The sequence below is a fragment of the Mycetomoellerius zeteki genome, unplaced genomic scaffold (assembly GCF_001594055.1).
Source record: "Mycetomoellerius zeteki isolate Tzet28-1 unplaced genomic scaffold, Tzet1.0 scaffold415, whole genome shotgun sequence".
Lineage (NCBI taxonomy): Eukaryota > Metazoa > Arthropoda > Insecta > Hymenoptera > Formicidae > Mycetomoellerius > Mycetomoellerius zeteki.
The window spans coordinates 1072987-1082779 of record NW_017257409.1 but is presented as its reverse complement, the minus strand read 5'-3'; the positions used below and the strand labels follow the sequence as shown (position 1 = coordinate 1082779).

The following is a 9793-nucleotide window of genomic DNA, read 5'->3' as shown; positions in this document are numbered from 1 at the left end:
TCTCTCTCTCTCTCTCTCTCTCTCTCTCTCTCTCCCTCTTTCTCTTTACATATGTATATATTTAAATATGACGTATGAGAGATAAAAATTCATGCGCATCTATCTTATTATATAAATATATTTCCTTTTTTTATATTATATTATATATATATATATACACGAGTTAAACTCTTATAAACAATATGTTTTCTTCTTATACGATACAATCAATATACACAAAAGTTGCATGAAAACTCGTTTTAAAAAGTAGTTGATAATGTTTATCTACATCTTTTATTCATGCATGTGTATACACGTGCGCATTATTACCACTGCATAAAAGAATGAAACTGAAACAAATAATTTTTGCGTCTACAAATAAGCCGGATAGGCATTATTTAATTCTTATTCCATTTTGCTCTTATTATCTCGACGCAAGATCATTGGAGCTGCACACGCGATTGTTATATCTATATTTTAAACCCATATACCTATGTAATTTATACCTATAACATTCATACATACGATCACAATTTTAACGGAACAATATGTTTATTTTTGGGTCTGCAATTGGGAAGGGCATGAAGTTCATGGAGCTAGCTGGTGCAAAATTGCAGGTTTAGGTATTCCTAGTATTTAAGTGGCATATAAATGTCAATCGATATCGAAAATACAGTTCTGCTTTTCCGATATTCGATAGTAATGATTTATCGTGCACGTTAAATATACAAAATGTATCATTAAATTTCTACCGAACATATATTTGGTTATATAGGTATATAAGACTTCTATAAATTTAGAATATCATTTTTAGATATTTTCAATACAATTCATAAAATTCTGATATCAGAAATCAAAATTCTTTACAGAAGACCAAGTTTCTAATAATTATATCTAAATTCTAAAAATAAAGATAAGTAATCAGTTACAAAATTGATTACTTATTAAATTTAAAATAATAGTAAAAAACAGTACAAATCTGTCACTATTTTGATATTTGGTATTTATTTCAAAATGATATTTACTAATACCATTTTACAGAAAATTTGATGAAAAACTATTTGACATAATTTAGAACTAGCCATCTATTAATATCAAGGGTAACAGCAAAGTCGATACTCGGCACTTTGCAATCGTGAGAGGCGAGATTTATGACCGCTGTTGCCACTTGCCCTCGTTACATCGAATTCCATTTCCGTTTTTCATATATTATCCATTATGCTGCGCTTTAAGTGATCTCCGATAGTTTTTAAAATCGAGTCAAGTGTTTGCACTGACCTGGTTGCAAAATTCAGCTGCTTTGGATATTTGCTACTTGTGTTATTATTTTTCTGTTCTCTATATTCTCCTTTCTTTCATCATATACATATAAAATGAGCAAGAATCGTCAACTTCTTCATTTACAATTTTTTTTAATCGATCAAAATTAATTTTTTGTTAATAAACATACAGATATTATCCATACTATTTGCAAAAGAAAAGAAAAAAAAGAGCAGAAGAAGAGATGTAACTATAATCCAGAAAAATATAATAAATCTTTTAAATATAAATAACTCCTTATAAATCCTTAACTTGAACAGTTTAAGATTAACATAATATATAACACAATACAAATATATTAATATCTAAATACTACTTTGTATCTATTTTATATATTTATATATTGTACAATAAATATATACTTATATTTAATTATAGTATATAATTAATTATATACTATAGTATAATTAGAATTAATTTAACTACATTATATATATAATTTGTAAAAAAATTATTACAATTCACTTTTTAATCAAGTAATCAAATAATGAGTCATTGATATGTAGCCATCTTTTTTCTGTACCATAATAAAATTGGAATGGAATTATATAAATAATCTTAACAATGAGATTCAACTAAATTATTCCTAAGAAAAAACCGGTTTTACATTAGTTAGAGAATGTATAAAGAAAGAGATGGTATTTCCGAGACACCCTGTATACATAGGTGAATGCGTATCTCTTGCGCGAGTGCTGCCGGCAGATTACCCGCCGTTGTATCGCCGGTTAATTAGCTTTATGCGTTCAATCTCGCAAGACTCACGCCTCGTAGCTGAGGTAATAACGCGGCGTACGCTGGTATGCTGGTACATACACCGGATTACCGAATGAATGCGCGTCCTTCGTTGAACTTTGCGACGTCCATTCTCATGGGTGGGCTTAATGAATCGGTCTTATTCATGAAGCGACGAGACAAGGCCAGATCCGTTAAGAAATTACAACATAGTAAAGAAATATATGCAATAAATATTACTCTTATTACTTACCCAATTCATTATTTAAGTATTAATAAATTCAACAAGATTATAGTTGTCAGTAAGCAATGTTAATAAATTTCAACAAAAAAATTTTATTATAATAGTAGAAAATTATAAAATATTCTTTTAATTTTCCAAAACTATCATTTAATTTTCTTATATCTTATATTTTATAATATTTATTTTTCTGCTTATATCTCAAGAACAAAGTCTCTCGATAAAGCATAGGAATGAGAGAGAAAGAATTTTTTATATTTATAAAATAAATTTTAATAACTATCATATTTTTTCCTCTTACCTTTTTAAATAATAATAAACTTATCTATCGATCTACTTTTTCCTTTCTTTTATAACTTAAAAAACTTGAGAAAAATTACTTCACCTATTAAAATTCAAATAGTAAGTATAATTATGAGAGAATGTGGATTTATTAACGACAAATTTGTCTTAAACTACTTCTTTTTAATAAGGTTTTTTTAATAAGGGAAATCATTGGAATTGTCCCTCAATTTTGATGAACTCTAAACATGTTGCAGAATGTCAAATAAATATTGGACTCATATTTTTGTATTTACTTATCTCGAGATTTAGGGATCGAAACAACTTTTAAAAAATAATAAATTTTTTCATTTTCGACATTTTTGATGAATGTGAATATACCGTTATTAAGAATAAATATAAAATATCATAAAACTTTCGTACAAAATATTTTTTTATATACTCACAATTTCGAAGTATTTGCATAAAAAAAAGATCCATTATATTCGAGGGATTGTTTTGACCATTTAAACCTTGAGATAAGCAGATAAAAGAAATATGGGCCGTTTCTTTTATGTTTTACCAAGTCTACAACATATCGAAAGTCCATCAAAATGTGAGGAACAGTTCTAACGATTCCTTTGTGAGTAAGAATTTGGAAAAAGTATCTTGGTACTGCTGATACTGCTTTCACGTAAATTTCGTGCAAGACACTTAGAGTAGCTACCGTACTTCAATGTAACCTGCGATGTAACGTTATACTACGGAAGAACTCGCGATCGCATTACTCTTGTGGTAAAGCTCGACAAAACAAGGAAATCGAGGAAATTCCGCGATAGTGAGAACCTCGTGACCTGCGGGTGGTATGGCATTGTTCGCCAGCCGGTTGCCGAACAGAGGCGGAGGGTAGTCGCCCCGGGTATCGAATTCAATGCGCATTGTTATCAAAGACGCAAAGATGCGACTCAACCGCATTGTCTCGCGGGATTAGTTACAGCCGGCGACATAATTAATCGTCTGCGCGCGCCACATCGTCCATCCCCTTTCTTCGCCGGACTCTGTTGCGAAGAGCAGAGGAAAGCTCGCGGGTACCAAGCGGATGCGGGGTGAGAGAAAGGAATACTATATTTTGTATCGGAAAACATCACCGTTTCCTGGTTACGCGGGATTTGGTTATCGCCGTCTATCGAGCTCGCGGAAAATGGAATTCTCGAGGTGCACTATCGTCGAACGAAGTCTCCACTGCATTTATCAAAAGAATGAATTTGCACAAGGAGCCGCTCAATTTACAGGGAGAATAACGGACGAGGAAATAAAATTTTTCCATAGCTTCGAATGTCAATTTGATTCAATGAATCGATGCAACGATGCCGATCGTTGCCTTCGATCCTGTATGATTTGAATCTTGGTCAAAGTAATTGTTTACGCCTTTATGCTTTCTGATAATTAATTGCTGTCACTTATAAGTATATTGATATCATATGTCTACCACAAAAAGGATCAGTGGATAAGAAATAGTAAATTTACTGATTACGTAAATAAATAGGAACTTTGCTCATAAAATTCCCGCATTAATCAAGAAATTGCAATTTTTCAATGGTAAAATAATACTGTGAGACAATCTAAAAACCTTGATACAAGATTGCTACAGTGCAGATCGTTTTACCTGGCTAACAATTTCCTTGGACCGATATGTCAATAGATTCACAAGAGGATTTTCTATCTCCGATAAGATTAAAGCGCGGATATTTACTTGGATTATTCGGATAGAATGTAAAGAAAATAAAAAGCGGAAAGCGCAAAAAAGGAAATATTTTCCAGAGACTACCTTCTTCTTATTTATTATTTAGATTATTACAACTATTTTAAAATATAAGAATATAAGCTTAAATTTATAAATCATTTAAAAAACAAAGCTGTGAGAAAAGCGAAAGATTTTATCGTTATAATTAAAATAAATAAAATACAAAATTTTAGAAAATATATTTGTATTGTAAAAGTTTAAAAATGATTACATAATTTTGCAGTTGAAGAATTTCTTTAACTTAAAACCCTCCTTAAACTATACTAAACGCGAAAAGATAAACTACGCACGATAAACACATGAAATGCGAAAAGTGAGAAGCTAATGTCATATTGGATGAAACCCCGCGATCGCCAATGCCAGAGAAATTCAAGCAAATAGCTACAAATAGAATTAATGACGACATACGAGACACGCTTTATCGAACCCCTGATTTCCCAACGGAGCAAAAATGCCATTTAGGCAGAAGGCTACAGAAACCTGTGAAACGAAGCCGGCATGCAAAATGTAAGGGTCCGCAAGCATTTTCTCCTAACCATTCTCTCATACCAGTATTTGAATAATGTAAAATATGATTATTTCTATATACTAGATAATTTGGCTTATTTATAATAAATAAGCTCATTGGCTTATTTATTTGAGAATATAATTGTTATTATATATAAAATAACAAAAATGTTTTTTATTAAAACCATATTAATTAAATTTGTCTAATTTTTAATAATTATCAGAGTTTATACATATTATAGTAACAATTGTATTTTTTAGATAAAAGGATTAAAAAAAGGAAAATCAAAAATATTTATTCATACGAGTTCATACTTATTTTTCTATAAAAATGGAGGAAAAAAACATACAAGCTACTGTGATACATCCTGTACACTGAAAAGCGTAAAAACTTTTAACTGATGAAAGCAAAGCTATAATGCTCGTACTACAGGTAAGTGTGTATCTTTATCCGCAATCCAGGCCGCATCGAACTTGCTCCATTTCTCTCGAAAAGTCTCTAAGTTCGATGAACGTGTCGCCTTTAACTCTACTCCGCTCGCTACGAAACAAGTAAACTTTTCCTAAGATGGGAAAACAAAATCTCATTGAGATTATCTATACCCTGTAAAGAATAGCAAGCGTCCACTTCATATTACAATATATTGTGCTATTATTTTTTTAATTTTTTTTTTTCTAAATAGTAGAAATGCTAAAAAAAGGAATCTTTTCAAGCGCTTGATTTAATAATGTGATTTAATAATGTGGCAAATAGGGACTATTTCCTGACTATATTCTATCTGCTACATCCACATTTCTTCGGCTGACACATAAAACGCTTTCGAATGTGTCGTTGCTAGGGTGGAAATGGAATTATAGCCCTTACATTCACGCGTACAAAACACGCCCCAATTTGTGCATTTCAGAGTTATTTCATTATTCTCTCTCTCTCCGTTTGTATAAGAATTATTTGATAGTGTGTAGGTATATTGGTGATGTCATTACTTGAAAAGCGATTAATTTACCATGTCAGGGAATTTATATTCTCACGTTCTTAGCGGGCTCTCTCTCTCTCTCTCTCTCTCTCTCTCTCTCTCTCTCTCATCTTTTGCAACTGGAATTATAATGAAATTTCGAACATTTACATTTTTGTTAAAGATAATATGTTAGGAGGCAAATTCTTAATCTACAGAGAAGCATGATATTGAGCGTTGTTAAAGATTTATGGTTTTGGTTTGCCTATAAACCTCGATCCATGCGTTATAACACATTATTCGGCGAGCCCTTCTTACGAACAAGATTGTATCGATATAACAATACACCATAAAACGAGATTATTAGATCGTTGTCATATTTCTTAGAAGCAGTTTTTCTCTTTTTTGATCGTCGTGCATAGTGCCTCGGAGTCTGTCATTCAGGAGAACAGAAAAAAATACATTTGCGCGCGTCACATGGTCGAATTTATGCGCTCAGGTAGCCATAGACCGTTCATTCTCCAGTAACGTTCTACGTCTCTGTTTTATGACGCTCTTTGCATCCTACCACGGTTCGCGCAAAAACCATAAACATGGCATGCCGTGGCACTACATAAATATCGGACAGGCTAGTCGTGGACATTCACTTTGCCGCAAAAGCAACGACTATTTTATACACTCGCCAGTTCTCCATCCAACCCCCATAACACAAAATATTCACTCCCATGTTCAACTTCGATTATATGCTTTCGATGCCTTTCTCCATCGAGTATTCATTAGTTCGCTGCTAGTGATCGGTATTATGTGCTCAAAAAAAATGACATTTCAAATTAATACAAAAGTTATTTAAATTTCTATGATTCCCCGTTTTGTTAATAGAGAGTTAAAGATTTCTTTGCTACAATTTATTATTTTATATATTATATTTAATTGAAAACTATCCCATTATTTTATAAAGTTTTATAAATCCATTAAGCCATTCTTTTCTTCTTAATTTGAAAAGATTATATTTTCCATATCAGTTTAGAGAATTAAATTAAATGTTTTCAAGAATTTTAGTTATTGGAAGATCTAATAAAAAAACTCTTGTTTTTAATTTTCACATGAGATTGTAAAGACAAAATATTTTATCGGTAAACCAGCGTGGGACCTAAGAAGAGCAAAGAGCTTGTTGCGTCCTTGCAAAGTACCGCAACCTGATCCGGGCTTCCTCCTCTTACACGCTGCGGTACTTTAAACTCGCCTAACAAGAGAGCGAGAGTGCTTTACACGGTGCGAGGTAACTGCCGTTGAGAATAACAACTGCGATCCCGTAAGACACGTGAACAGCTATAAAGATATAATAAGGAACTATACTAGCACTTGTCTTAATGATACTGCGCCGAATCACGTGGAGAAATTGCATGACCATCTTTCCGGCAAAAGTTACACGATAAAAACTAACTTATGTAACGACCTTTCGTACTTTCGAGTTTTAATATCTACATATATTACATAGAAAACGATTTTTCTACATGTATTTTTATATCTTCTTCGGGATTCTCAAATTATAATAAAATCGTATTTAAAATCGTAAATGCTTTCAGAAATTAAATTACAATTGGTATCTATGTTCAAGAAAAAAGTATGCATTTGATTCTTTATAATGCACCATACATAATTCAAGCTTTTTTCACGAATCTTTTCTAGAAGCTAACATGATACTAGCATGTACATGATGTCCCCAAATTACATGTCAAAACTTCGAGAGTGTGTAGAAGATCAATAAACAAGAAAAAAGAGTCGTTTTGGAGAAAATCGCAAAAAATAAAAAAATTATTCTTTTCTAAAATTTTTTTACTCAAATTTTTTTTACCGAGACTGTATCATCCGAAAGAAGTGTTCAAAAAATAGTTTTCATCTTTTCATTTATTTATTACTTATTTATTTCTCCATGCTGTCACTTTTTTAATAAAGGTATTGTTAAAAAAATTTTTGACTTTATTCTTATGTGAAATCGCGTTTTATAGTACTTATTTGCAAAGATGAGGAAATGACATTACGAATTAAATCAATTTTGTTATACATACTAGTAAAATTCTAATAAATATTCATGCAAAAAAGTTCTTTTAAATTCACTTACTCATTTAAAAGTTATTTACCTAAAACTACAACAAAATATGGTAATGACTGCATAAGTCATTAACGTTGTTTTGTTTTCGCAGTTAGTTTCAAGACGTATTTACGACAAAGTTTCTTCTTTCATTGATATTGATTGATCTTTGGATAATACTTTTAGCCAAAACATCCTCAAATAATTCCTTAGATTTCATTACTATCTTTTACTTCTTTCTCAATTTTAATTTCCGTTTAATTTCATAATATTAATTACAGACGTATTTTATATATAAAATTATTAACACATCCATAAAACTATTATGTATCCCATAAGATTTCTTGAGGGGTACCAATAATATGCACTGTTTCATGCACTGTGTAGTATCCATTACAAATAACAACAAGGAAAATCTGACGGTTCAGCGACTCATCGGTAATGAATCTTTGCAATCGAAATCACTGTACTCTCCATCAAGGAGGGTTGCACGTAGAGTGACCGATGTAAAAACTCACTGCATTAGGTGATTGCTTAAACCTGCCCACGTCCGAGACAAGTGGTAGCTTCACAATAGGAAAAAGAATACAACGTTCACGTCCTTGCAAGTTTTATAGAAAACGGAATCTCTGCGGTTCTCTTCGTAGACTCCTTTATTCCCGTTGTGCCATCACCACTCCTCTCGCCACCGCGAAGCTGCGTGCAGTCGCGGAGGATAGTTGAAAAGTTAAACACAGATTGGAAATTGGTATTTCTTACTCTGCACGATGAAGTTAACGTAGCACAAAACTTTCACAATTCACCCTGATGCCCCGGGGTGCCGCGAATTCCGCCCTTCTCGTGAAACGAATTCAAATTCAAAATCGACCGTGACGCGACAGTAAAATATCGTACGGAAGAATGCATGTTCGCACTTATTTTTTTTAATGTTAATAAAAATCTTATTTTGGAGGAACTATATCTTTTATATTGTTAAACAATTAACATTAAGTGAAATAAGTCGAGAAATGTTTAAACACAAATAATAGGAGAAATGTCATATTCGGTCAGGTCTTGATGCTTTGTAATATTCATATGTAAATATACAAATATAATTATCAGTTCTATAAACTGTGATTTGGTTTGTCGGACTTCAAATACAGTCACGAACTGAAATAATAATCTCATAATTAAATTAATTTATTGTCAATTTAATAATAGTGCTACTAGCATTTCAAAAAGTAAATAACTTATTGCGAAAAATATCACTTCAGCCGGAATATCTTATATTAAGGAAAATATTTAAAAAATGGATTACCAGTTTTGTGATACTCCTTAATTAGTTATTAAAAATAAATTACTGAATTAAAAAAATATTACTAAATTTAAAAAAAAAATTAATTGTTAGGTAACTTATAGAGGAAGATCACCGATACTGACATAGGTCTCCTAAAGTGATATCCTCTTATTTCTTAGAAACTAACCTTTGCACCTTATTAATACTAATAAAAACGTGATCTGTTTAACTAATTAAAGAAGTACAAACTCATAATTCATATTTGTGGCTTATTTCTATACCAAATCAGCTAAAAACAAATTCTATGAATCCGAGAAGAAAATTCTTATGGTGTTCTTTTGCAAATTGCGTAATTAAAATAATAGTGATTGTATTATTGATAATATTATGTCATTTTTTAAATGTTTATAGTTTCATAAATTAGTTTTCCTCTTTTGTAGGTACTTTATACAGATAATGCTTGTAAAATACAAAGAATATGAATACGTAGCCTACTGTGTCAGTTTTGGAGCCCACTTTGTCAGACGCTCATTTTTGCTTACCTTATGAAAAAATTAATTATTGCAAAATTGCAGTATTATAAAAACTGCTTATACTATCTGATAGAAGACACTTTTTAGTTTGTATT

At 31.4% G+C, this 9793-nt stretch overlaps 1 protein-coding gene across 1 annotated transcript in view; it reads right to left on the bottom strand.

Annotated features, from left to right (window-relative positions):
• LOC108726391 (CUGBP Elav-like family member 2) overlaps positions 1–9793 on the bottom strand; it is a 512320-nt gene that overhangs the window by 194790 nt on the left and 307737 nt on the right.